This window comes from Falco punctatus, assembly GCF_963210335.1.
Source record: "Falco punctatus genome assembly, chromosome: 2".
NCBI lineage: Eukaryota > Metazoa > Chordata > Aves > Falconiformes > Falconidae > Falco > Falco punctatus.
Window position 1 is genome coordinate 80,623,171 of NC_137581.1, and position 27,979 is coordinate 80,651,149.

The following is a 27,979-nucleotide window of genomic DNA, read 5'->3' on the forward strand; positions in this document are numbered from 1 at the left end:
CCCATGGAATTCAGATCCCGAGAGGCTGATTAATACTAGCTCTGTGTTTGATAACCTCTGGGGTTTTGAATATCGTGTTTGGAGGAGGAAGGGGGAAAATACAGCCATGCAAAACATTCAGACTCAGGATATTGCTCAAACTGCAAATCAAAGGACTATATGGTATGCTTTTCTGTCTTTACTAGTTGTTGAAATAAATGTGGTAGTCCCTGTTTTTTCTAGTAGTGGTGATTATAAGCACAGTAACAAAAGTATATTGTAGGGAAGGAAAGGTACCTGTCCATCAGACTTCACCTGAAGCAAAAGTTTAAAGACAAACAGACTGCGCAGGCAAAGAACTGTACTGCAGTATGGCCTGTGATACTCATAATGCTTTTTAGCAGAAATAGTCTCTTCCCTGCACTGCCAGTGCTGGGCTTTGTCTGGGATTTTGGAGCTGCTCTGTGTGGATTCTTCTCTGCAGGGGAGTAGAATCTCTTTGCCAGGGGAGTTGTCTGGCCGTATCTGTGTTAACTGTATGTGCAGTGCAGTAGGAACAGGCCAGGAGATCAGATTTCAGTTTTACTTGTTTTGTCGACTTAATATTCTTTGAATTTGAATTAACCTACTCCTTAGACTAACCATCCTCCCTATGCATATGCTGCAGAGCTCTCTGAAGGAAAGCTGTCCCGTTAACCTCTGCTCTTTGCACTGTTGCTCCAGGAAGTGTCAAACTGCCACAGGGAAGATGCTAGCATGTCATTGCCCTGTCAGTAGTGTCTGTGTAAGCCTCTTAAGTGGTAACAAACGTTATTTCTCTTCCCGCTTGCTTGAGTGACCTATGCAACCTGCTGTCTGGATCCCCTCTTGACTCTTGAGATTACTGATGTCAGGGGAGATGGGTGTTTCTCACCATCGGCTGCTCCAGGAGCACACCTGAAAGACCAGACTCACCTTCCTGGACATCCTGCAGTTTAGGGAAAGAAAACAGAAGTAAGAGCTTTCTCTGAAGTTTTGCAGCTGTTTTTTCGCTGGCCTTAGTGGAAAAGCTTGGTCCAGTAGAGTGCCATTGCACATCACCAGACATGCAATGACCAGAAGTGGGCACAGAGCTTTTGTGTGAAGAGCCACAGTCAAGGCCTTCTGCCATCTCTGCTGTCACAGAAGGAAACTTTAGCAGCCCAGACCTTGCGCAAAACAGTGACTGTCATCTGTAAAGTCTCATGACCCTCAGTTCCTACCACTAGTGGTGAGCTGATGTGGGGTGAGCTAGTCTGGTTTGGCTGTAGTTACGATCAAGGTTTCCAAGGCTGTCTTCCAAACATTTTACCTCTATGTTGTGGAGTTATCAACAAGATAGCCTGGGCCTTTGCCCTCTGTGGATCCCCAGGCAGTGTGAGCAGTATTGATTCCAGCCTGGTGCCTGGCCCAGGACCGTGTTAAGTAAACAGTGGGGGCAGTCCTTTGTTAGTCCTGCTGGCTTCTGACGATGGGAGGGTATTTCCAGGCCATGGCCTCATGCTTTGCCTTACTGAGGGGGAATGTGCTGCCTGGTTCTGCCAGCGCAAAAGGCGAGACACTAATACATCCAGTGCCCTGTGAGTCACAGGCAGCTGCTGTGGACACTGAAGATGTGAGTGAACTTTTTCTGAGGCTGTAATTTCAGCCACTGACATCTGCTTCAAAAAGTTGGAGCACACAGCTGGCACTTACCTAGTCTTCCGCTGTGGTAAGTGTCCTACCTTGATCAGTGGCTGGGAACAGAGCGAGTGGAACAGGGGAACAAAACTACACACCATGACTTACTAGTGGGTGAATGTGTCCATGCTGAATAAAAAGCAAGGGATTTCTGATAGACTTTGGATCTGCTTAACCTGCCCTCCCCATGTTTGCATGCCTGTACATGCACATGTGTATACTGTATTCCTGGTGGCACTCAAATCAACCACTCCTTTTTGTCCCTTCTGATTAGTCTTGACAGTATTTTTGCTGGACTTCCAACCCTTGGGGGCTTTCTCATATCCAGGTTTGTGCCTGTTACTGCTCTCATGTTCCTTTGAGGAGACCCCATCTGTCAGAGTGATTTGCCATTCAGAGGAAGGGGAGTGGGCTTGAGGGGGGCAGTGTCTTTCTGCTTTGCTGAGGTGGGGAAGGGATGACAAGTTTGATAAGATCTGAACTAGCTGCTGCCATCTCAAGGGAAGAGGTTGGTGAGGGAAGGCAGTGGTGCCTAGAGTTTTTAGGATGAGGATAGCCAAGGACTATAACAAACCACACAGGTGTCCAGTATCGCATGTGTGCCTTTGGGGGACTAGGCCAGGATTATTTTTGTTAACATTAACTAGAAGGGCAGAGACGTCTTCTAGACATGATAACAGAAGAATTCCTGTCAACCATCACTACATGGAATCTGTTATGATGTGTCTTCTTGGCCCGTCTTAAATACTTCAGTAGAAGCTATGTGCGTTGGGGGGGATGTGTTAGCTGTTGCTGGGGTTGACAGCCTTCCCCTCACTCCTGCACTGCTGTGCCTGCTGGTGGCTGCAATCATGAGGGAGGAGCTCAGAGTGAAGATGAAGGACTTTGCAGGAGCTGCTACCTCACCAGGCCCTCTGCCCATCTGGCATTGAGCTGAAACAAAACCCTTCAGGCCTGCTTTGAGTCCTTGTACCAGCGCAGGGTCTCCTTCCTCTCTTTTCGCTCCCCACGTACCCCTCAGACTAAAGATACTGCATGGGTTGGCCTGTTACTGCGTACATTGCCCCCCTGCCTCCAGAAACTTCAGGATGCCTGAGGTTGGTGAATAGGGGCTGTCTTTGCCTCTGAGACCCTCCACTACATCAGTGGACCTTATGGAGGAGTGAGAAGTGTGGCTCTTGTTGTAGGGATATAATGCAGGGATCTGACTAGTTTCCCCAGGTTTGTAAAGACAGATTTCTGCAGCGTAGTGGGAACAGCAGAAGGAGATGGAAGGCAATATAAACTGATAGGTCTATTTTTTTCCCCTCCTGTAAGGGACAGGTGAAGTGCAGCTCTGAATAGGATATCCTACCATGCATGGTAATTACCTCTTTGCTGTGGCCAGTGCTGTAATGCAGCAATCTGTCCTGCAACCTGCTCAGATTTGCAGCAGGGGAAGGCAGAGAAGCATGGGTGGGACAGGGGGAAGGGGAGAGGCGCAGTGTGGAAAGGAAGTTAAGAGGGCTCCCACAAAATGTTGCTCCGTTGGGTTTTTGGTGAGGTGGCTTTTTTTTTTTTTTGGTGGTCTGCGCTGAAGGGAGAGCTGGTTGGAAACACCTGGTTGCCTTTGAGGGCATTCTGTCAGTTAACTGTTGCGAATCTGCTCTATGCCATACAACAGTCCACCTGGATCAAGGGGTCACCTAGGCTTATGTGCTGTGGGGTTTGGCCTTCCCCAGTGTAGTGGCACAAGTCACAGTCAGGGCCTTTTTGGGCTGTGGTGGCAGAATATGCTGTGTGCAGGTGTGCTTGGTCAGCAGGGCTGAGCAAGGCTCTTGTACGGTGCAAGGAGCAGAGGGATGCTTTCTAGTTTAGCTGCTTGCCATGCTATGAGTAACAGCAGTCTTCTGTCCTTGTGGAATTGCTTTTAAAGGTGTGACAGCCTTCCCAGTCAGACTGCTGATGTTTGGTTGGCTCTCTGCAGACCCAAGATCGGTGCACTTTAGTTCAGCTTGAAGGCTCATGTGCACACATCATTCTTCCCTAGCAACTGGTACAGAAAAGCAATGCGCTTGCCTGAGTTGGAATAGGAGGTGTTAATGCAGGAGTTGCTGCTGTTGGCCATGGGAGAATGGACAAAGGGAAAGGGTCCATTCCCTGAAACATCGATGTTTCCTTGTAGGATTTACTTGCAGAGTCTGGGAATGGGAAGCATAGAGACTGTGCTGTCTTACAATATCTGCTGTGTGACAGGCACTGCAGCTGAACCAGAGAATCAGCCCATGCTGTTATCGGTTGCCCCCATACACCAGAAGAAATGTTGAAAACAAAAGTCAACTCGTCTAATAAAGGAAGACATTCTTTCCTTTCTAAGGGAGGAAGTGGATGAGGCAGACTGCTCTGAAGCAGAGCCATCACAAGAAGAGGAGGAGGAAGGGGTAGAACTCATAAACGTGGTGGTAACCCAATCCTTATCCCTGAGCAAGCTGTGGGATATGTGAAAATATTTCAGCTGTCATCCAGGCAACGTGGTGTTACCTGGCTGTTCCAGTGCTGGAATAATGGGGCCAGTAGCCTGGAATTAGAGGGTAGGGAAGCCAAACAGCTGGGATCCCTTTCTAGGGAAGGGGTCATTAACAAGGCAATTTGAAAAGGGGCACAAGCCCTCAGCCTCTGAAGGCAGCTCCTGTCACATGTGAAGGTATCCCTTCAAGGAAGATGTTACATGTCACCCAGGGAAGTGGACCGTCATGGAGAGAGTTATCCAGTACTTGAGGAAGCTAGCTGTGCTGGAGGTGATTTATGATGACCTGAACAACAACCAGTTATCCAAAGACCCAGGTGTAGTCAAGTGCAGATGGTCCATGTGGCAGAAGCTTATATGGAGCGCGCCATCATTGTATGCCAACTCATTGGCAGTAATGACCTGGAAACGTGGAGAGGGACAAACGGGATGAATTGGCTGGCCACCTCCAGCGATATGAAGAAAGTATCTCTTCTTCTTTATGGGCCTGTTTCTTGGCTGTGGAGAAACTGTCCAAAAAACTGTCCTGGGAGTTCCAGCAATTCAAAGAGGGTATGTCCTACTCCCCACTTGTATGGACCATTATCTCAGCTATTAGGAGCAAGTGCTCCTCTGTGCAAGAGAGGGGATATAGCGCGTACACACCGTGGGCCACCCTGTGGTTTTATCTGTGTGACCGTGGAGAGGACATGAGGAAGTGGGATGGAAAATCTACCTCGACTCTAGAGGCATGGGTATGTGAGCTGCAAGGAAGCACAATCACAAAAAGAATGCAGGCAGCGATCGTGCTACCTGACACGCCAGGCATGCACATGCACATCCTGGGGTAGGGTTGATGTACCCAGAGATCTGTTTGAAGGCATCTGTAGCAAGGGTATGTTGTTCCCATGTTCTGTGGCCTTTAAGAAGGCAACCTTCATCCCCTTGATCTTTGTGGCACCCATCACCAGTCCTCTTGCACTTGCAAGTCAGCAGTCTTGCCCCTTGGTTGGCTAGCTTCCCCTTGCCACTGGAGAAGCCTTGTTCCCCCTTTCAGGATTGCTTGATGAACGGTGCTGTTTCCATGTGACTTAGGTGCTACTGTGCTGCTGTGAGCATGATGGGGCTTGATTTTTGCCATGGCAAAGGACATTTGGAAGGAGTACAATACAGAATAAAGCTGAAAGTATGCTGAAGGTGGCATTCAGCAATGGTGAGGAAGGCAACAGAAGGCAGGGCAGGTATTGATGAAAGAGAAATGGCACAGAGGCAAGAGAGGCCTCAGTGGAAGGCAAAGCGGATCACAAAGAATTGAGAGTTGGTGGTTAACATCAACTACAGAAGTTCATTACTTAAAAAAGTGCAAAGGGTGCTATTTAGCCCTTTGTTTAGCATGAGGTATTCCAGGTATTGCATAAATTTGTGGCAGTTGAAGAGTCTGCTGTGCTTGTGATGTGCTGGAGAGCTTTCCAGGAGTGCAGCCTGCCTGTTGCTGTGAATGCTTGTGTCGTGAGCGGGGTTTAGTGATGCTGTGGGTGCATCTTCTGGTTTGGATTCATCCAAAGGGAACCTGGCTTGTGCACGCCAAAATCATCCTGTGATCCAAGTTGCAGAAATAACAGGGCATTCCCTTCAAAAGCAGACCGATGCTGTGGATTAATGTGCCATTTTAGATCGGTTGAGTCTACAGCTTTCCAGATGTCTTTGATGCTGGCTATGACTAGGACTTAGTGATATTCTTGCTGGACTTCTGTGTGTTTTACAGCTCCTTCATAGGAGGGGCAGATGCTGGAGGTCTTGCAGTCTTAATTTCTCTGAAAGAAGCTGTTTTTGTGGATGATGTGTGACGTACGGAATTAGACTCTATAACTCGAAAGTTATAAAGTAGGTATGTTTATTGCGCGCAGATGCACGGGGGATCGCTCCTCCACAAGCGTGCATACCCGAAGTGACGAACCATCCCACATTTATACAATGAAACAAATGAATATTCAATTAGCGCCTATACATATTTGTTACCTAAACCCCGCTTCGTATGTTAATTAGCTTATCAGTCCGTTTCCTGGAATGTGGTGGTCTTGCAGGTTTGTAGGTGATTCATGTTCTTGTGACCATCTGATCTTCTTCAGCAAGGAAAGGTGATTCATGTCCTTGTGACCATCCAATCTTCTCCAGCAAGGAGACTTAGCACTCCCTCCCTCTAGATAGCATTGGAATGTCTCTCAGCTTCTCTCATTCTCTTTTAAATAGCCCCTTTTGTTAGAGAAAGAAGGGCAGGCGTCTCCCCGTCTCCCCTTTGTTAGAGGAAGAGGGGCAGGCGTCTCCTCAAAAACTGTAGTTGTCTCCTCAGAGCTGTGTGCCTATGTGACCAGACACCGCACCCATGACTAGTCACCATACCCACATTTCTGAGTAGACATATACAATCACAGTCGGTGTTAAGCATCCCCATTTCACACTATTTCTCCATATCAATGTGCTCTTGAACACAGCATGGCTGTTCCGGGTGTGACCGCGTTGATCGTTTATTTGGATGTGTCCTTGTGAGTCTGGCTCTTGTTAGGGAACCAGCTGCTGCAGGATGTCTGCAGGGATCTGCTCATAGAAGCACATCAGACAGTTCTAGCGCTGAGAAGCCTATGTGAGCAAGTCTGTATCTAATTGCAAAATTGGCCTTTCAGTGCACAGGTTATATGTGGTCAGTTTGACAGCCAAGTACTAAAAAAGCCATAGAACAGCTTAATTTGAGCATTAAATAATACAGCAAAAGGGAAGATTACCAGAGCAAAACTCATTTCATTCATAGTGCATGTGTCTGGACAAACTTTTCTTCACATGCTTATGCTGGAATTAAGTCCATTTTGAAAATGGGACTTTTTTTACAACATTTACAAAAGCGTAGACAAATTGTCTAAAAAAGAATTGTCACGTGAACTTAATGGCTTTTAATCTACGGAATAAGAAATTGGATATGCTGTCCCTTCTCTCACAGATGTACTTCCATTAAGCAAACACTAACCTACTAACCTTATTTTGGTTAGTATATGTATTTTTTTGTCTTGTTTTTAATAACCGGAGAGGATATACAGCATTTGTTTTCTCTTTCTGGGGTTGCTTCTGTTGCCTTTCTTTGGGTTACTTTACAGTGGTAAAGAAACTGTTTTTTGATAGAGGAGGAGCTGGCAACAGTGAGAGAATTTCCTTTTTTTGTGAACTTCATGTGACTACAAGGAGAGGATTCTTGAATTCAAACTAACTATTTCCTTGTCTTTAGTTTTCTACAGAAGAATAAAACAAAATTGCAGCTGCATGGGAAACATTTTAATCAGTAGGGAAAAAAGTTCAAAATTGGATAGGAGAGTGAGGTGAGTTTGCTCAGTTAAAAGCCTTCAGAGCAGCTTGTTTTAAAATTGTGTAAAATTGACCTGAAGTCTTGTTGGCTTCCATAGTGCAACAGGGATGTAGCGCAAGGTCTTAAAAGATAAATATACAAGGGTCAGTCTGAGGTAATTGAGGTACATATATTTTTAGCTTGTGAGGTCTATATTTTTTTGAAAATCCGCACCTTTACCTTGTGACAAGTTGCAGACTCAGGTGACTTGCACTGTATGAAAGTAATAATAACCTGACACTGACCAAACCTACTCATCTGATAGCAGTGTTCGTGCTGAGATGTTTCTGGTATAATTTCATACTCTGGAGTCCCTCAGCTGTTTGTTGTTTACCCTGGGATCAGAGAGCTGTCCATGTGTAGGTGATGCCAGTTGGAAAAACACTTGGAGGATATGGCTGAGTGAAGAGACATGCCAGCCTTGTACGTAGGGATACTTGAAAGGAAGACAGAGTCCTTCAAGGTCAAAGGAGAGAGAAGTTTCAAGTTTATATACAGAGGTATGTATTATCTTTCCGCACCTCTACCTCAGCTTTTGCTGTTTGATGAGTATGTTAAGAGAGCTAGCATAATGCAAAAATCTAAAATAACTGTGGGTAGATAACAGGTATCTTTCTGGAGCAGGAAACAGAAATACTGTTAGCTGCAAAATATGAGTTTTCTTCCCCAAGTTTGTGGATATAAGACCCTCTCTTAAATTACTTTATTTTTTCTTTTTTTAATGAATGTATAGTACATCTAAGAGAGGCTTCCTTGACACAGTTCTACTTTTCCTGTCTGTCTGATGTATCTCTTCCCACATAAATAACCCACACCTTTGATAATCTGTGTCCTGTCTCTGAAAATAAATCTTCAGGTAATTTGCATAAGATCAGAGGCACAAGGTTATTGGAGTGAAGTAAATACATTGGAGGTTATGGGGCAGGAGTCTTCAGGGCATGAAGGTCACAGCTATAAGGAACGAGAATAAGGAAGAGATAAGAAATCTTTTGTTGCCTGAGTACTTGGATGAGCTGAGCTGCAGCAACAGGTTTTGTTGAAGTATGGTGCATCCTGGAGTTGGGAGCGGTTGGTTTGTTTTAACAGCTAACTCACAAAGAGTCCTGAGGGTTTTTTGGGTGTTAGACAATTAGAAATACTTAAAGATGGCAGTTTTTAAGCATGAGTCTGAAGTGTTGCATCTAAGCAGAATGACAAAAAGATTATCCTGAGGAGTTTGCTTTCTGGGTTGATTGGTTGGTTTGGGTTTTGTTGGGTTTTTTTGTTTGTTTGTTTTAAGCACCTCTTTGAAACAGAGGAAACATTCCTCTCTGTATACTCATAATTCTTAGATTTGAATGGTTGGCGTGATGTACTTGTTGCAGTGCTTAGGTAGGTAGGATTCATAAAGTAGACTTTCTAGTAGATTATATTTTCTGGTAACCTTCATCAGAGAATCTGCTTCTTTTTTTTCTTTTTGTAGACATAAAGGATTAAATATAGAACAGCTCAGGTGCTAAAAATAACCCCTTGCACTGACGTTTACTTTTTTCTTTAAAAGAGACCTTTTGGATATTTAGCAAGATGCTTCATATTTGCTCAGAATAATTTTGGTTGCAGTGATTTTGAGGGAGAGACAAGTCAGCTGATCTTAGAAAATAGCTTATTTTGGTTTGATTTGAGTGCGGTGTAGGAATAGAGCAGATGCCAAGGAAGAGACTTGATGTGGGTAATGGAATGAGAAGTTGATTTAATTACTGCAGCTGTAGAAGCTGGGCATTTACAATCTCAGAGATTAGAAAAATGCTTGGTTCTTGTTTATGGGTTAAAAAAAAAAAAACCAAAAAACAAAGTACCTCGATCAAACCCTAAGAGATATAATGGATCTCACTGAAAAGGTGGTCCCTTGATAGGAAAGCTGCTCGCACTGAATGGCTTCAGTTACAGTCCAGGATATAGTATTTCTAGTATCCTTTTAAGTGTGAGATGAAGGAGGAAGGAGGAATGCATGATCTTCCAAAGTTATCTAATCTTAGAAGATGAGATTTTCGTAGTGGGAGAATGATTTACTTCAAATGGATTTTGAAGTAATTCTCAATTTGCAGATGATCTGCTGTGAACATGACTCCTTGCACATAGTGGGCCACTTCATTACCTTCTGAGTAGTCATTTGAGATCTGTGGTGTGAGAATGAACTGGTAAGTCAGTTAGCACATTTAAATCAGTTTGATTAGATTATTACTTCAGTGTCCTGTCATGTAGAACTTCAAAATTTATTACTTCAGTGCCACACTCCTGTATTTACAAACTGTGAATATGTTTCGGTATCCAGAAACATTGAGATCAGCCCAGGCAAGTGTGTGCTGCCCACAGTCTGGTGCTGCCAGAAGTAAGTTGTGTGACACATGGGGAGGAAGGGGTTGGGGTTTTTCGGCATCTCACAGGTTGTGCAGCACCAAGCATCCACTGGTTTATGGCAGTTGGAGCAGACCATTCCTGCAGCCCACCAGGTGTTTCAGGGGCATGACCACATCTCCCTTGCTAGCCATAGCCTCCCCTTCTCCAATGATGAGCCAGGAGCACATCGCTTTGCCTTTCTAGTGGCATTGCTGTGGCTTCTTCTCCCTTTGGGCTTAATAACAGGTCAGATATACATTGCAGTTTAGACCTAAAAATAGCTGGCACCTGCTTCAGTCATGCTGGGCCAGGGTGAGCTGGGGCCCTGCTGTGATCCGTGCCAGACCTGGGGCTGGGGTGAGCGAGAGCGGTCTGGTGAGGTTTTCTCAGCCTGTTACAGGTAGAGCAGCCCCAGCCACGGGGAGGAGCATGGACAGCCGCTTGTCAGGGTTGTTGGCTGGACTTCTGCAAGATTAATAAAACACCCATGCTGTGTCACCCCTTGATTGCAAATATTTCCTTTTTCCTCTGCTGCGTGCTCTTCTATTTGCCCTGGATTTTTTCCTCTGCGCTTAACTAGTAATGTAGCAATTCATTCTCTTGCTGTGTTTGACCAAGACCAAGCTAGGACAATGTAAAGATAATGCATCCTCTTGGGAATTACATTGTTATTTTAGATTACAACTAGCTCAAGCTTCATCAGGCTTCTGGAAATCTATTATTTATGCATATTAATTTAAATGCTATTAAGATGGTATTAGAATTTTTTCCTTGGGTAAACAAGGGAAAAAATACATTAGTTCAAAGGTCTAGTGCACAGATTCTCTTGGAGAAGGTAAGCTAGGCCTTCTCTGCCTTGGCTGTTAGCTCTGCAGACTGTATTTTTATTTTTAATGCTTTTTTAGCCACTGTTCCTTGGAAAGGAGTATGCATATCTATAATTTCTTTGATATGTTGAGGAGCTGATGTGTCCAAACTTACCACATTGTTCACTGCGAAATGGCTTCATCCATAACAAAGAGTGGGTTTTTTCCTCAGGATAATGGGTATATTTAACTGTTCTTTCCTTGTTTGTGCTACTGAATGAGATATAGCAAATTCAGCTAGTTTCACTGTTGCCTTATTCACATCTTACCTGCAGCAGTTCAGAATTTTAAAGCTTTCCTTATGCAGAATGGTAAGGGTTTTGGGCAGGGAGTAAACTTTTAATTAGTTCAGTTTCTTTATAATAGACTATTTCTAACATGCTATTCACTTTTATTAAATTTATTAACTAGATTGCTGTTATAGATCCTTTATTTCACTTGTATTTGAATTATGAATACTGAATAGACAGAAATATGTGTCATTAGTTTAGTCTAACCCAGGGGGAGTAAAATAACTACTGAGAAGGAGGATCCCTCGGCTACAAGTAGCTGCCACACAGGCTTGTGCCCAGCACTACGATGTGGCTGTCTTCTGCCATTTGCTGGTGCTAGCACTGGTAGCAGTAGGTGCTTTGCAACCAGCCTTCAAGCTTCCAAGTTATCCAGCATCAAGGCAGAGCATGAGGTGGACAACAGTGTCCTGATTTTGGACAGTGATGCAGATAAGGGACAGTGGTGGAGAATATTTTTAGCCAAGCCTGCTTGACTCATGACCCTGGTGGCAGTATCTTGCTAAAAAGGACTTAATGTGGACAGGGAAGGGGTGGGGGGATGTATGTGCTCAGTTCAAGGAGAAGATGTGGGTCTGGTGTGCTGGGCACATACAGGTTGCTGCGAGTTTTAATCCTGATGTGACTTAACAGTACACCTATAAGTTTTCATTTTGGAGCCTTACAATTCGAGGCCAGTAAAGGAAAGGTATTTCTGCCAAAGACTTGCTGCAATTCTCAAATCCCAATAGGTAACTCCTTCCTTTTAACTTCATCTGTAAATTCCAAAGTAAATGATTGGAGTACCTAGAAAGTTTGGTTATGGAAGATCAGAGCATGAAAGTTAGTGATCAATTGCTTCTCGTTAGTGGGTAATTATGAAGAATTGTGTTTTGGGATTTTTTTTTTTTTCCCTGATGAGGCAATTTAAAGACCTACAGCTCTAAAAGCTATCTATAAATCTACTGCACACCAGAGCAAACATCAGAGCAATGGGATAAAAGCTTGCATAGCCCCAGCTGTGCAATGGAGGCTTCCCCTGGAGTGCAGTGCAGGGAGCCTCAGCCCCAGAATTTGGGGCAGGGGACAAAATGAAGCTGGCAGAGGACCGCTGTAGTGAAAGGAATGTGCTGTTACGAAGGTTGGCCAGAGGAAATCAGCGGAGGGTGTTCGCAACTGTTCTGGGTTTTTTTAGGCTTACAAAGTGGAAGGAGGAGGGAAATGAGGAAATTCAGAAAAAGACTATTGCAGTGTTTAAAAGAAAAAATATCACTGGAATTACTCTGAACATGACAGATGTTATATATTGTTGTAGGAAAAAACTATGTTTACAATTACCCATTTAGAAAAATAATTTAGGTCCTTTTTCAGAGCTTCTTCCCAGAAGCCAGCAGATGAGCTTGCATCAACATTCAAGATGTATTAAACAATTTAATTTCATTAATAACCAACTAAAACCCAAGCACAAGGAAGTACAGAAACCTTGCCTGAGCCTACTCAAATTCCCCTCTTCTATGCTGTTTTTTTTTTTATTTAGGCCTTTAATCAGGGGTAACTCATGGCAAAACCTCAGAGGTAAGTAGTCTCTAAGAAGCTGCAGATAAATTATTAGGTTTCTGCGGAGTAAAGCTGCCTGGACTGTAACTGCAGTAACATTTCCCAGGACAGTGTACGCTTACTTTTTCTGACGGCCATTTCTCCATCAACATTGGGTTATCATAGGTAAGATGGTCTTTAGGCAACGGATTGAGCTGTGGGTCAAACAAATGATCAGCAGACTCAAGAAGACTGAAACTTCCTATGGTGAGGAAGAAAACTGACTGGAAAATGGTTTCAGTAGTTTTAATACATATTACTAAAAAAAACCCGCAAAAAAAAACAACAAAAAAAAAAGAAACAAAAAAAAGAGAAGGGAATTGAATGTTCCCTGTGTGAGATACAACTTTGCCTTCAGCACTGTGTGTCCACTTTTGAATCTTGTATGTCTTAAATGTTGGAGGTCTGCGAATATTTTCAAAGCTGTGGTATCAGAGTAGCTAAAGGAGACAGTTTTGGAGGTTATCATATTTAATTCAATGCAAGAGAGAAACTGTTTAAGTGTTTAAAGGCATGCACTTGCATTAGTATTTAATTGGAGGACTTTTTTTGAAATTGAAAAATACATGTGTACTTAAATGTACTCTTTTTATCCTCAATGTATTGCCTAAATCTGTTTGTTCAATCTTAAAAGACATCAGAAAAGGAATTCTATACAACTTGCAGTTTCCAGTTAATAGTTTTTTATATATGTATATATACACACACATATATATATGTACACACACATAAGTGTTTTTATAAAAGTGGGGAAGATGAGGATCCTAAATGGGAAGAGCTGCTTTCTCTGTCTTTAGGACTCAAGTACTTCTTACTCAGGCACCAGCACAATAAACAGCATCAGACCAAAACTTGCTTTCAAATCCTGTTCTTTTCCATAACAGTACCCTACTGTGCTTCAATATCAAACCAGAAATTACTCTCCTACCAGTTGCAGTGTTTCATTCTGGGAACTTCGACCTCAGTTTTATCAGTTCTAGTAAAATCTCTGCATGAGAGATGCTATACACAGACATTGAAAAATCAGAGATCCCTTTGACAGGCCATGAAGGCAGCGTTCAAAAACCACTTCCAAGACCAGAGAACGTACTTGTTCCAAGGAGCAGCTTAGTTTGAGTGATGCAGTTTGATGAACAGAGCATGCCACAGTTCAGTTCTACAGATCTCTTTCTTGTAAGATTTTGGGAAGCAGGATGAGGCACTATGCATGGCTTGCTGAGCTTTTTCTAATGCATATTTTTTATTGCTATAGTTGCATGTGAGGACTTCAATGTAAACAAAATGGCTAGCATTATTATTTTAAATTAGGAGATATTTGTTCACCTTTTAGGTGTGCAGGAAGATTGTGGTAACTATTTACACTTTCCCCTATAAATCAGCTTCCCCCCTCCACCCCACCCTGATAGCTCACGCTGCATGTACCATCTTCCTCCACCAGCACTGAGAGCTGAACCAGCTGCTTTTGGTGACAGTTTTATAGACCCTTCAATGCATGTTTAGATGCGACAGTTACAAAAATGGTTGGAGCTGTAGGAAGTGTAGTGTGTCATAGTGTTCTTCTCATAACAAGGGCCTCCTTAAGCACATAGGTTTGTCAATAAAAGCTTCTCCCAGAGCTTTGCTGTTGTGAGAAGCTCCAGCCTAAACTTATTCCTGGCCAATTGATACCTGTTTCTTCTGGCATCAACAGCCTTTTTTTGGCTCAAATTGTTTATTTTCCTTCCTAGTGGTTATCTTTACTGTCTTACAGGGAGCAATTGCATCCTCTGTAAATCCCCCTGGATCCCTCTCCTGTGTGTCCTGGTCTCCATGCATGCTGTCAGTGCTGGAAATCTTCCTTCAGCCTCCCGTGTTTCTAGTGCCTATTTTTTGTACGCAGGCAACCTCTCTTGTGCTGTATTCCAGATGGGATTTTAGCAGTGCTCCTTATGTAGTTCCCTGTACTTCCTATCTCTGTTGGAAGCGTTTCTCTGAATATGTCCCGGTATTGCATCTGTGTTTTTTGCAGCTGCATCTCAACAGTGACTTACAGCCATTCTGTGCTAGGATGGGCTAGCGTGTCCAGGCCCTTCTGGTCTAGGCACTGATCATCCTCCAGTGTTTAGCTGCAGCTTGTTCGTTTCATCTATGCAATTGTGCATTCTGTATTAGTGACTTTATCCCACTCTTACGGCTCCAGTCTTTAAGACCATGGTGCCTGTTGTATACCAACTCAATACACCTTCATGTTCAAATTGCTTCCCAATTTTGTCGTCTGCTTGGTTTTTGTATGCAAGCCATTAATCAATGAAGCAGAAGACCGATTGCTGGGGTTTGTTTAGTAACTTTATTTTCGTTAGTAACTTTGAAGGTGTCTGCCACTTTTTCTTCCTATGTTGTCTGTCACCATCTTTTGGGCAAGGTCTTTACTGCTGTCACAGTTCCTCTACTGGTCTCCAACTTTGCATGTTTAATGTGAAACCACATGGAAAAGTATTTAATAAAGTTTGTTGAAAATCCAGATAGCTGAGACTAACTTATTTGAATAAACTCCCTACGGCAAACCTGTTGTGTCCTGATGTCTTTGTAGCTTCACATCCTTACTCTTTGTCAGTCTGCTGAAATCTTATGTGCTGTTGGTGAGTTCTGCAGCCTTTCTTCTATGCAGCAAGTCAAACCAGATCATAAAAGTACTGGCACTAAAGTCTTGAAATGAATCTATGTCGTCCGCCCTTATAGAGGTGGTTCTCTATTGGTTTGAATATAGTTGACTTTTAATTGAGTGTTGAGCAATTGCATGTGTTGTTTTTGTTGGACAGTTTTGAAGACAGTTTAAAAAGGTGGTGAGTATTTAAAATGCTTGCCTGGTCATATGTTTTCCTTTTCTGTAATGGCAGTGGTGGAAGATGCTTTAGGTTCCAAAAAGCAGCAAATGTGTTCTGACATAAAACTGGCCTTGGGCAATGTGCCAGCTCGAGGGACTGGCAGCCAGTGATGTCATTAACTGTATACAGACCTGAAGTGGAGCTAGATGGGTGGTAGCTAGCTGAATGGCTAACTGGCACTTCCTAGTATGGTTTGGTTTAAACAACGTGTTTACACAAAGTTTTCTGAAGTAGTTTGGAATTGAGCGGTTTTCAAATTGTATGATATCCAGGGTAAATATGTATGGTATGAACCAATATGCCTGGTCTCTATTTCTGTTCCTTTGATAACGCGGTCACAGAATTCTTCTAAGTGTCTGAATTACTCGGTACTGGTTACGTCCCATGGTAGATACCTGCTGGGGCATCCTAATAGCTACCTACATTTTCCTGTAGACCTTATGTCCTGGTTAAAATAAGTTGTAAATGAAGTAATCTGTGGGAGAAGAGCGTTTTTTGTTCTTGCAGCTTTAAACTTTGCTAAAGGTAGTGGTAGGTTAAAGAAATGCTTTATATTACGTTTTTGTGATACATCTGACTTGTTGAGCAGATGTTTGAAGAATATCTTTTTTTCTTCAGTGTTTTATTTTTAAGGAAAAAAAGGTTTGCAGTCTGGTAAATCTGAGTTTCTTTGGGGGTTTTCTTTTTTTGAAGTTTGGTTTATAGATTTCTGCCCAAAATTTCAATGGTGTTAGGCTTGTGAAATTAGATAACACGCTTTAAGCAAGCCACCTCTGGGTAAAGCGCATCTCTAATTACTGAGACTAAATTATGTGGAAAGTGAGCTTGTGTCTGAAGTAAATCTCCAGTTCAGTAATCTAAAATTAAATAATGATTAACTTAATTGCTTCAGGATCATAAAACCATTCTTGATACAATATAGGGATTAAGTGTGTGTTTTGAGAGTGGATAATTGCTTCTACTTCATTTTCAATAACTTCTATCAAGATGAAGATTTATAGGCATAAGAAATACCTTTTGTTAATGCTGATTAGTAAAGCTAGGAAAAGTAGGCTGGTTCTTGAGCATGCAAACCCTCTCTCTGCTCTGAACAGAAGCTGCAGTTTCTCTACTAAATACAAATTGAGAACACTTGCTTTTAATTTCATAGATGTGTGCCAGTTAGACCCTCTGAAAGCAATAGTAGTTGGTACCTGTGGAGCAGTGTAGTATCCATACAGGGGAAGAAGGATTAAGTAGGGTTTTTTTTCCCCCCAGAGAAAAGAGAAAGATGGACAATATTATATAAGAAGAGTTTGAGTTAAAGAATTTGTGACCTGGCTTAGCAGCTGCATGTTATTTGCATTGTATTTTGCTTCTAAACAAAGTATTTTTACCATCATTCATTGAAGAATGTCTTTTTTGCTTATAGGCAAATGAAAAAGCAAATCTCTTGAAACATAAACAGTGGTACTTCCCTGGAGGAAGGAGGTGAGGATTCTTCTGTTGCTCTGAGTGTTGCCAGGTGCCAGAAGGTGGTCCCCAGTGGTGGTGGTAAGAAAGAAATCTTCCCCCACATTTCTGTATTTGTTTTGTCTGTAGCAATAAGATGCTTTTAGGAAAAAAATGCGGGTGCAAATCCTGTTCTTTTCATAGAGCTGTATGAGTTGCTGGGAGAGGCGTCAAAAGTCTCCCACTCTGTGAATTTTAATTTAGGGACGAAACCAGCACTTCAGATCGTTGCTTGCTGTAGTGTTCTCTCTCCTGTTCTCTCCTGTATGCTGTTATCAGTTGTTAGTCATTGTAGCAAAAAGTTAACCACAAATAAACCTCCAGAGGACTCTAGAAATACTTAACTATTATGTCCCCCCTAAATGTAGAAGGGGAACTGTGCCTTTACAGTGCTTTGAGGACCTTCTTTACAAATTTCTTAGAAATCTCTTGAATGCTGACTCTGGGGTCATCTTAGGCTGCCTTTAATATAAACATCCTTAAATATTGTCCAGTAACCAAATATGAAAATGTTAAGTTGTAGCAGCAAACTTTCTTCTTTTTGCCCTTTTTTGTAGTGTCTTCTACAAACAGTGATAGCAAAAGTGGGAAGCTGATGAGACCCCACTGAACAGGGTTTTTCCAGGACAGGATCTTAAAACCCCAGAGTGGTCAGTGTCAAATGTTGACATTTTAATGATGATCTCTGATACCCTGCTCCTTCATGGGCTATTAGTAGCTTTATTTTTTTTAATAGGAAAGTAATTTAATCTTGGTGATTTTGTGAAGACCCAGTGTGTTGCTTTAGTATTCTAATAACCTTTCAAGGCCTGTTATAGGACAAGTAGTCTTCCAAGAAACTTGCATTTAGTGAGCTGTTTCTCAAAGCTCTGATTCATAGGGCAGTTCATGCTGGATCAGCCACTGTCTGTGTTCAGGGCATGTATTCTGACCCCATGCAAAGTTACATCCCTTTTGAAGATATACACTTTCCTACTATAGAGGAAGATAAAGCATTTAGCCCTGATCATATAGGCAAATAACCACTCTCTGCGAGCTCCAAATATTCCTGGATCAGAATTTTACCCCCTAAATTAGTTACTGCAGCTGAAATCTGGTTAATGCTGACCATCTACAGCTTTGGTGGGTAGAGGGTGACCCAGCAGGTTGATTCTTGAAAGTAGCCTTGTTACAGTGTCATGGTGACCAGCTACTTTCAGAACTGGTTCTGCAAAATGCTTTTGCCCAGACTCATTACCATTGATGGAAGAGCAGTATCCCAGACATACACAGAAGCCTGTTTTTATGTGTTTGCTGTTTTGTAGCATATTTTTTCAGCTTACTGCAATTTTTGCTTTTCTTCTTTGTGTCTAAGGCCTAAGGAGCTAAAATATACTTGGGGGCAGGATTTTATCAATTGTGAACAGCTCTTGAATTTTCCAACTTTGCTTCTGTTCAGAAAAGAGAGAACTTGGGCTTCTCATACCCAGGCTTGCGGGCTACCAAGCCTGGTGCCTGTGCCCCTCATGTAGTCCATGCCTGGGTGTCTTATCTTGGGTTGCTAGAACTTGCAAGGAGGGATAATCTGAAAATGAAATGTTCCGAGTGAAGCAAATGGCCATGCTGGAAGCTGCATCAGTTTGAATAATCTCGTGAATAATTCCTTTAGCCTTCACCTTCTTGATTGCTTAGATGAATCCTGAGCGGGTTGATACATATTGATATGGATTAGAGAAGTTGTACTGAAAGCTTTTCATAGTCCCAGTGGATGCTGCTTCTGTGGAACAAATCCCCATTTCAGGAACCAAAGCACAACTGGTACCAACAGGCACACAGTTGGGGAGATCAGGGACTGAGTTGTGGGGAGGCCAAATTACAACAGCACTTACCATGGCAGCCATCCCTTCCCGTTGGAGTTTATGCGTAGGCAGTCTCTCTAGGTATCATGTGCTGCTGTTGTCCTTATTGTGTGTCTTCATGAGGGGATTTTTCTTAGACTTGCCAGTGTTACAACTGTTACAAGAATTTGTAACAATTGTTGGAAGATTCAGTTTTCATATAAAATTAGTTAGGGGCCACAGAGAGGGAAAAAAAATAATCATCTTTGCAAAGCACTTGTGGACATAAAGGGTCCAGCAGGCTAGACCAAAAAGCAGCTCACGAATACAGTCATTAATAGCAGTCACAATTTAAAGAGTTTTCTATAGTTCAAGCAAGGAAAAATGTTAAGTGTATTGGAAAATGGGTTACATTCGCTGTTTTCGTATTTAATTTACCAATGTGGAGGCTGTGCCAACAGGCTCTTTCAAAGCCTGTAAGACAGAGGCCTCTTAGCTGTCAGACTGATGTTCTGAAAAGCTGCTACCTGAGATATGATCCCTGCTGTTAGTCTGATGCAGTGTGGTTCTTAAGCTTAGAGTCACTTTTGCACAACATGTGGAAATAATGTTCTCGCCTCTGTTTTTGATAGTGCACTGAGTTGGGACACTGAAAATGTGAAAGGACTAGTTTTCCTTGGTAGTCTAGAAACGCTTGAGAAGGTCTGGGTGTGTTAAGGTGTGTTGTGGCATGGAACACTTCTGCAAAGTAGAAAGTGTTGATTTGAACTCTTTCAGCATGGGGCAAATACTGTTTCCAAGTCCTTCACTATAGTATGTTTCCTCTGACTACGGAGCCTATGTATGAGACGGGTACCAGAAGACTGGTTCTCCTTGTTGTGACTTTTATTTGGAAGAAACAAGCATAACAACTGTGTTCTGTGAAGCAGTGAATCTTCTTGATCTTTGAAAACACTCAGACTGTGCCCCACTAAGCTTTCTTCCCCAGAAATCTTGGGGGAAGAGCAGCTTTATCAGATGATGCTGGCTATGCTTGTGCCTGGGACTCAGTGCTGTTCAGCTCTGTCAGGGTGGTCACAGTTCTGGGACAGCACAGGAACTACTTCCAGCTGGGGGTATTAGCTGGTGGAAATCAAGGACCAGGGACCTATAAACTGGATTTCCTAGGGATGGTTATTTTGAGAGGAAAAAATAATCCAAATTAAAAGTGCTTTACAAGAAGCTGTAATGTAATTTACCCTTACTTTTATAATTGTTTTAAAAATTTCAATGTTGCTGTGGGAGCAGTCCTTTTCATATGTGTTTTTAAGTTGTGAAGGCCACATGTTCAGGGCCTTTGACAGTATTTTCCAAAACAACAGAAAGTACAGATGGGAATACAAACGCTCTTACAGCGTGTGTTTCGGGATGGTGATATTATGCTTCACTAGCAAGGCCAGTTTTGTATCGGGGTTCACTTGCCCAATCTCTATGCCTGTGTCTCCCTTCCTTTTAAGAGGGAGCCTCCCTTTCCACCGTGGTTGTGGCGTTCAGTTTAATGGGAGAAGTAGCCTCCTGATGCACCAGAGTGGCTTGGCCTGAGACAGAGGATTTTGAGCTCAGTCAGCCCAATATATTTGTGATTGAAAATGGCTGGCAAACAAAGGACACCCCTCTAAGAACGAGCCTCTCTCTTGCTGCGATGTAAGAAGAAGAACAAGAGGAGGAAGCTCAACACAATGTGAGCTGGTGATGCAGCTGCTGGGCTATTGTAGCAGCTGCTGGTGCCATAGCGTGGCAAAGAATGGGTGTATGTGGCAGAGCTGGCTGGAGCGTGGGCTGCTTACCTGCACCTCAGGACCTGGCTGCAGCGTCTGTTTTGCAGGTGTCTTCTGGATAGCTGTCAAGGCAGATACTCCTTCCCCCGACTGTGTGAGCTTTTGCCTTGTTTAGTAAGAAATCTTGTTTAGTAAGAAAATGGGTACTTTGGATCTCTATTGCAATATAGTAGCAAAATACCTAAGTATCTCCTTGTGTAGTTGTTTTTCCTGTACTGAAGATATAGCAATGCCACTTGCTATTGTCATGTGTGCCCCAGAAGGAAAACATCTTCACTGTTTATGACTGTGGGCCAGCCGTAGTGCTGGGACATAACAAACTTACAGCCCAGTTGCAGGTGCTGCTGTGTCGAGGCTGTTCATCCCTCTGTGCTTACCACTACCAATTTGTCAGCTTTGCTAGGTTAGCTGTTCCCCTGGTGTTTACCAAAATTATCTATTTGCTAAAAAAATTCTACACAAAAATTAAAAAAAACCAAACAACCAAAACAGTTTAGCTTAAGATATATCTTGTTGGTACAGACCTGGGATGAGTAATAACTGTAAAAGCAGTTACATAAGCAAACCACAGGACATGCTGACCTTACGTGTGAGATAAGTGAGCCTCTAGCAGCACCTAGGAGTAGGGACTTGTGCACACTCAGTCAAACCAGGCATAGGATAAGCTCCCAGTTGCCTGGAAGTAATGAACTTTGTTACAGAAAAATACTTCTTATTAATGCAGTAATGTTTCAATTATTACAGGTATTTCCAAAATCTGGTTTATAATAGTAAAGGTAAAAGGAATTTAAATAGAATGAATCAAAAGTGATTCATGTTTAATGGGCTTGAAAGTGAACAACACAGGCTGCAGACTCAAGAAGCCATTATACATTGCTGAGTAAATAGCACGAAGGTTCTTGTTACATGTCTTCGTTGGAGAAATATTGATTGTTTTAGATTAGTTCTGGTAGTTAGACCAGTCTGCTTGTTTGTTTATTTTAAATGAAGCTAGCTTGGTTTGATAGGCTCATTGTCTATAAATATGTCCTATATTAACACATTGCATTGAACTGCACAGTTTTTGATATCCTTGAATATCTGATCTTTTTGGTATATAATTGCAGATGAGCTTAAGGGTTATTCTGGCACATAAAAATGAATTGTAAGAGCATAAATACTGCTTCTCGAACCATTACTCTGCTTGACTGAGGAGCTTTTGAAGAGCGGTGCCAAGCTAGTAGTGGTGACATCCAGAATTAGAGTATGGCACACAGGCTCTTTTGAATATGAGGCCTTGGTACAATAAACACCTCTGTTTACTAATTGGCTTCTAATTTTTCACATGATGGGGACCAGTTTTGACTTGGCAGTTGAGTTGTTCTGAAATGCTGCAAGCTCCAAGAGAAACTCGCGATTTCACATTTCACACTTCTTTCAGTATTTTCTTTCAGAAAACAACCTCTGCTCCCATGATCTTGTGCATCTCTGGCAGGAGTGGAAATGATACAGTTTAACGTACAGAGATGTGGAAATTTCCACGTAGACATCTGCCCACCTGGCTTGGGTTATAATCACTGAGAAATCTTCTGTGGTTAGATTAGTGTCTATGCTGTGGCACCTGTGGAACTGAGAAGGTACAGTGTCAGAATCTTTTTAATGTCCTTTTTCCTACAACCAGGCATAGTTTACATGAGATGATGATAAAAAGAGCAGAGAGCATCTGTGAAAACTCCCATACTTTTGCTATCAGTTGTGGAGCAGCCCTTATGCAAAGTAGCAATCTGCATTTTGCTGGTGCAAGGGAAGCATGCGTTTCTAGTGGGCTAGTCATTTCAAGGATCCCTGCAGCCTTCAGTGAAAGGATATTTAGGTCACCTCCCTCTCAAACGTTGCATTAAAAGGCTACTGTTCAGAAGCTGAACAAATGAAACTGAATTGCAACAACCCTAACCAGTCCTGGATTTCTGATCTTTGTTGGCAGCATCTTTCAAAGACTGTGTGTATTACCGTAAAGGGTCCCCTGCTCTGCAGAATTCATAGTGGTTTGAGTTAACAATATATGCTACAAGAGGCCTATTTAGCAATAGGACACCAAGCTAGCAAGAGATGGAAGATCTTAAGAAATGGGGAAATCTTAGATGTTTCTTTTCAGGTCTTTCTCTTACGTGGATTTTAAAAATACATGGGCTGTATGCAGAGTGGCTGCTGTTCAGTTTCCCAGCTGAACAGCCAACAGCAGCCTGAATTTCAACAATAATCAGACTTCCCACTTAGAAGTTCATTTTTTTTGAATGGGTGAGATACTGTATTTGTAAAGAGTTAAGGTTGTAACTTACAAAGATTTCATTAAGTGCAAAAGTGCACATTCACATGCATGCAGTTCAACTTTGTGCTCAAAAAGTGGTCTTTTTGTAGGAGAGAAGGGTTTTTTCTTTTTGTGGTGGTTGGCTTGGGAGATTTGGTTTTTTTCCCTTGCTGTCTGGAGAGGCACAGGTGTTCCATTTACACTGAAAAGTGTGGTGTATGGCTGCTGCCAGTACTGGTATTCAAGCCAGAAGGGGCTGGTGTGATCTTGTCTGAAAATGCAGAACAAAAAACTTAGTCTGGCGTGTATTGTTTTTGCTATCAGTCTGCTTGATAGTCTGCTCTATCGTTTTAGAAAAACACCTGCTTTTGTGTATATGCAAAACGAGATCTGACCACAAGGATAATTACGAATTCAGACTGATAACAGCCTTGTGAAATATTTGTCAGTCAAATAATCCCAAAGAAGTATAGCTGTTGTGTTTAGGTAAGAACACACTGCTGATGGCAGCCAAGGAGACAGGAAAGAGAATAAAAGCTGAATCCTGTACAAGGAAGAAGCAGGGTGATGCGGGCCCCAGTTCTGCTGTACAGTTCTGCCTTTCTTGCTTTCTTACCCTTTGGATTTTGAATAGCAGACTGCACACAGCACTGTACGAAGCAGCATTGCCGTGAACATCCTCTGCCACCACTGGATCGAGCTCCCTGGTGCAGTTCACGCTGCCAGTATGGCTCATGGGAACTGACTAAGGAGAAGTTTGGTTGTGTTCCTGTTGGTTTTCCAAGCCACATTTTTTCACCTATTATTCTTTCCTGAATGCAAAACTATGGAGTTTTACCTTAAGCTGCCTTGGTGACAGTCAGTCACCCAGTAGAATGCCTACTGCTTCTGGTTTTAGTGGTTTTACTTCTCTCCCTGTCTTCCCTGTGGTGGAGATCTTTCAAACTCAGGTAATTCAGGAAACGGTGGCTGTCATCTTGCTTCCCCCTGCACGTGATCCCCACCTCTCTCATGGGTTGAACCCAACTTCCACCTGGGTGGAAGTGTAGACTTCCTATAAAGAAATGTTTAGAGGAGGTATTGTTGTCCATGTGACAAATGTCAGTCTGGTGACAGTAGGCTGGTTGGTCGTTCTCACTTGTCACAGATCTGTCAAGAAGACTGGGGACCATGAAGTTACAATTGAGTGGCATATATTCTGCTTCTCAGTTATCTTCTAGAGCAGCCTTTCTCCATGGCTGGTGAAGTGTGAGCAGTTAGCGGTTTGGAGGTACATTTGTAGGGTGAAATAATGCAAATGCTTTTCTGGGGAATTTCTGGATTTAGTATAGCAGAGTGCTTGCAGGGGAAAACTTACCTGCTGCGTCTCCTCTGTTTTGCAGCTGTGATTCTTAGAGTGTGGATAACTCTGGTATTATCTGGGGCCTTTGCTTTACTGTGTCATTTGTTTATTTAATAATAATTTTATTTAAGCTTTTCCATCTTGGCAGTACAGACTGTGGTTGCAAATGCTGGAGCAGAAGCATGGGTCGTGAGCAAGTAGAGCCAAAGTGCAAAGTCTCGCATCCGTCTCCTAGCCTGCCTCAGGAGAGGGTAGGAGGGAGGTGGTGGGTTTGCTATAGGACAGCCCCAAGACCCTGCTTGCTTCTGCCAGGTCACTTGAACTGGTGCTCACGTGTTACTGTGGATGCAGTCATAGAATAAATCATATTGCTGCTCTTTTGCAGAAAGTAGTGTTTTATGCCTACAACTTAAAGCAGCCCAGCACTTCTTGGAAGATAGACTTCTAATTTCTTCCCAGTTAGTACACAGTACTTCAAAGAAAAGCTTTGAACTTGGGTAGGGGCTTGTAGGCATGCATATGGTGTTTGCTGAGACTTCATTTAGCAGCAGTCAGAAGCTTCTTGTTCAGCCACAGCACATTTGCATGTTGACACATCTCCTGGTTGGCGCTCTGTTTCTTATGTTTGAGGGTTGATTTTCCGCATAATTTTCCATCCAGAAAGCAAAGTATATCATTCTTCTTATAACACTTATCTCAGATGATTGCAGATGAGACTTTTTTTGTTTATCCTTTATTTTGCATCCCTGCTTTAACAAGTAAGGAAACCGTGCCACAAAGCATTTTCCAAATTCACACAATCCATTTAGGAGATGGGTACTTAAGTTTCATGGCTTGGTGTGTGGATGTGCTTACACTCCTGAAATTTCTTTTGTAGTTATTTTTATCTGAATACAAAGGATGAATTCCCACTTGCCTTGAAAATTCAGCCACTTGGAGTGAAGAGGAACATTTTGTCTAGTGTTAGAAATAAGTAGACACTACTGAAGTTTTTCTTAATCATCAGAGACAAAGACTGGCAACATTATATAATTATGTAACATTGATCTATTCAATACAAGTGGCCTATTACTCAAATAATTCTGTACTATAGGGCTTCTGTTAGATAACTCCTTTTCTGTTTGTTATGTAAGGGGTGGTATTATAGAATCAGTGTTTGAATACCAGCACTGTAATTTTAGAATAGCTTTTATAATAGAAATACCAAGAATGCCAAGTAAGCCTTGCTCCAAATACAATTATTGCAATATCCTAATTAATTTTTTTTTTCAAATGAGGCTTCTTGAGAACTGCTGCTTTGGTTTTGCATTTTATTTACAAAATCCCAAGGCTGCCCTGTGCCTAGTCATATTCCATTATATGCATTTTCTGTAAAAAATATTTTGAACTGCATAAATGTTGATTAGCAGTCTTGAAAACTGGTGACTGAGCTTCATCTGCAAAAACATTTCAAGTACCAGTTTACAGACTTTGGAACCTTCTTGTCATCTTTGAACTACATGTGTATTTGACAGGTTTTGGGGTTTATTTTAATATAATTTTATTTCCATAGTTGAGAACAAACAATGTGAGTAGTTGCAAAATGATATCGGGAAAGATAATCCATAAAAATTCATTTGGAGCTCACAAACTGATTATCCTCAAGCAAGGAATTAGTTGGAAGCTATCTCCTTCAAGATGTTGATAGTAGTAAGACTTTTATCTGTGTAGCTTGAGAAATGGGGTAGAGCTGTAGGTGAGGTTAGAAAAGGTTTTACAATAGACCTGGACTTTGTGCAGGATGTAAGAGGGCAGGAGGACCTGTTGAGTTGGTGCATAGAGAGTACCTGAAATTCTCCTTTAATTCATGAATGCTGTGACACTTCTGTTCTGGCTAAGAAGCTGGTTTCCACTGGACGCTATTCATCACACTGTCTGGAGTATGTTGTATTTATCTTGTCTGTGCTTTTAAACTCGGAGCAACTTTATATTCTTTTTCCAACCAGTTCTGCTCAACTTCATGCCAGATAAAATCTCCTATTTGGCTATGATTTTAAAATTCACAACCTCTTTTTCCTTTTTGGCCAAACAATTCCAAGTATTGTCTGTTTCTTTGATTGTAAAAATTTTCCATTTGTTGTATCTTAAGTGTTTTTGTACTGTCTCTTTCCAGTTTATTGAACAGTCCTAAAATCTCTGTGACTCTACTTACAGGGCAGCCAAAGGTTTAAAAGGAGCTAGTAGCGTGTTGTAGCTTTCTGTAGTGCTGCTGCTGAAGTTTGGTCTGAAAATGGGAATGTCAGGGGATTGTGACTACCACTTCAGTTTGTCTCTGGCATTTAAGCTAGATTTTGTCTGGTTTTTTTTTTCTTCCTGTTTCTTTTAGTGGCCTAATTCTTACCAGGTGAGGATCAGTTAGCCAATGCAAACTGCACCTGCATGAAGGGCTGGGTTGGTGTAATGGCAGGTGAGTGGGAATCACACTCTTTGGTCCAGCTTTTGTGTCCCTGTGTGGATGCGGTCTCAAGTCTCTCTTTATCTGGACTGCCCAGATCATGGTGCAGAACAGCTGGATGGGCCCTTGAGCCTTAATCACGCTGGTAGCATGGTGTTCCTGCTGCCCGGGTAAGGTGTAACTACTGGCACCTTATTTCTTTCCTCTTGAGGCTTTGGTATCTCCTTTTTGTTAACCAAGCCACTGGAGTGTGCCTGCTGTGGCTTAGGCCTTCCGAAAGCCCTGAATTTGGAGCAGGGAGAAAGAGAGAAAAAAATTCTGTTGCCTTGGTTGGGTAGAGCTCTCCCCTGAGACCTGCAGAGAAGGGGTAAGGGCAGTGGAGTCCCCAGACCCCTCCAAGAAGAGCAACTGGGAGCCTGCTCCACAGCTCCCTGCAGAGTCCCTTTCTTTAGCCTGTGCAGGTTCAAAGACGTCCCTTATTGCGTTGCAAAGGCAGGTGGTGCTTCTGCACCCACAGTGCAGTCCTTGCAGGGCAGACCAAACCCTTTTTCTGTTGTGACATTCTCTCAAGCCTTGTTTGCCCTTTGTAGGGAAGGGACAGGCTTTGGTGGGGTGGGAGGTTCCTTTGTGTTAAAATCCTGGTTTTGTTAAAATCTTTTGTCGGCTCTTAAAAAAAACAGTGTCAAGCGGCAGTGCTGAACATACGTACCTCACCACATGAGCGAATCCCGCTGATTGTAGCCTGGTAATTTGCTCTAAGCAGATTACCGGATTAGAGCAAAAGCTTGGTTTGTCAGCAACACCACCTGACAGTAATATTTATTGAGAAGTATTACCTATTTTAAATATTAGTTCACATATGCCCCAGTCATACCTTCATTGTTGAGGTAAGAAGGGCTTTTTTAGTTTGGTGTTTTATGAAACCATGTAACAGAGAGGACACCCAGCTGCTTTTTTTTCCTGCTACTATGCAGGCAGTTTTAGTAGTGGCAGCACTTCCAGATTTACCTCGATGTGCTTTTGTCATCATAATCCTCCTCCATGTCAAGACTGATTTGCTTTTCTAGACAAGACCCACATCGTCTGTTTTTGCAGTTCCGTTTCTCCTCCTCCTTTTTGGGGTTTTATTAATCAATAACAAATCGGGAAGATGTTGATAACCCAGTCGGGTATATGCTTGCTAGCTGGGATCTGTGCTACACTCATCGCCCTGGCTTTAGCCTATTACTTGTATTGGTAAGTTGGATTTTGTGCTGTGATTGCAGTG

The 27,979-nt window shown here is 42.4% G+C and overlaps 1 protein-coding gene across 9 annotated transcripts in view; it reads left to right on the top strand.

The window, feature by feature from the left end:
* Nucleotides 1-27,979, top strand: part of AGPAT3 (1-acylglycerol-3-phosphate O-acyltransferase 3) — a 94,617-nt gene that overhangs the window by 26,355 nt on the left and 40,283 nt on the right. For 2 of the 9 annotated variants that reach the window (XM_080376955.1, XM_080376956.1), the window contains 2 exons: nucleotides 16,936-17,057; nucleotides 22,070-22,265. The exons of 2 other annotated variants lie outside the window; for them this stretch is intronic. The gene's annotated coding sequence lies outside the window, so the exon portion shown is untranslated. Of the gene's footprint in view, nucleotides 1-16,935; nucleotides 17,058-22,069; nucleotides 22,266-27,271; nucleotides 27,949-27,979 lie in introns of those variants that run through there. 5 more of the 9 variants (XM_080376953.1, XM_080376954.1, XM_080376957.1 and 2 more) reach the window with 3 other exon arrangements.